Below are 1,355 nucleotides of genomic sequence, written 5' to 3' on the forward strand. Positions count from 1 at the left end.
TTACACTTTGTTCGGGTCTTTCCTAGCGTCCTCTCTCGTCCGGACACGTGTGTTTTGTTTTGCTCCGCTCGTCTTCTCTCCCACTGCGCATGCCCGTCCTCTTCACGCTACGTCACTTCCTCTTGGCTGCTTCAGGCTGTAAACAACCCCGTGACCGTTTTCTAAGGGTCGTAAATATGTGCCCTCACACCAACATACTAGCTTATGTTGTAATACAGGAAGCACAGCCTGAAGCCTAGATTACAGAATACTTTATGGGCAGTACGTTATTACACAAAGTTATACTAAGTATATGCAACTCTTCATTAGTTCTCTCTCATGTTAAGGCTCCTGTCTTGTGGTTATATGCAACTTAGCACAAAAACTAAGGTAATTTGTGTTTGGTCGATTATTTCCCCTTAAATTGCTTCACATTTGTAAGGAAAATGTATTTGTGGGTTGAGCAGAAGACTTGAGTATGTCGATTGTGACCATGACAAACTTATCAAATCTTTTCTGCTAATGCCAAACAGCCTATTATGCTGTTGTTGACCCTTGTTTGGTGTTGTTTATTGGATGATTGAATAGGAAGAAACAAGAAATATTGGCAGTTAGTCTAACTGTAACATGTGGAAGAACCAGCACCTCTTTTTGCAGATAACAAGCTTGGTCAAATATTCCAGTGGGATACCATAATATTCTTCAACCAGTATTTTCTCAAGTCTGCCAATGTGGTTGTGTTGGTCACTCTGGCATGAACAGCAAACCTAAGCTGATCCCACAATTATTCAGTGGGAGTAAGGTTAGGACTGCATGCAGGTCATTCCTTCCTGTCCACTCCCAAATTCTGGAGTTAGTCTCTGATAAACCTGCAATGTGCGGGTGAGAGTAATCATCTTGGAAGATAGTTTGGTCCCAGACTGCAGTGACATGGGATTGCTACTGGTTGAAGAATTTCATCTTGGTATCTCTCTGTATTGAGATTTCCCTCCACCCGCTCATTGTAGTGTTGATGCATGTGTGTTCTAAGGTGCATTTAAAACCCAGGATGGCATGGAGCTACCTGCCAGAGAGCAGCAGGTAAGCGCATGGTCCCTCCTGCTAGCCCTCAATGTCTACGTGTATTTAAAATTGAGAGGTGGGCAACGACGCCAGGGGTGAGGTTGTACACCCTGATGGTAATTTGGATTCCGTGTGTCGTGCCCACCCCCAAGATCCTATATGTATGTGTAATGAGAGTGTGAGTAATGTGAATGTCTAAGTTGTGGGATAAAATTGAGGCAGAGGCAGCCAGAAGGGGACAGAGGGGGGTAGCCTCGTCTGCACCCTGGTGACATACCCCTACTCCAAGGCCCTGCATGTGTGGGTGGTTGTGG

Source organism: Pundamilia nyererei, unplaced genomic scaffold (assembly GCF_000239375.1).
Source record: "Pundamilia nyererei isolate P.nyererei 1_Seehausen unplaced genomic scaffold, PunNye1.0 scaffold00044, whole genome shotgun sequence".
Taxonomy (NCBI): domain Eukaryota; kingdom Metazoa; phylum Chordata; class Actinopteri; order Cichliformes; family Cichlidae; genus Pundamilia; species Pundamilia nyererei.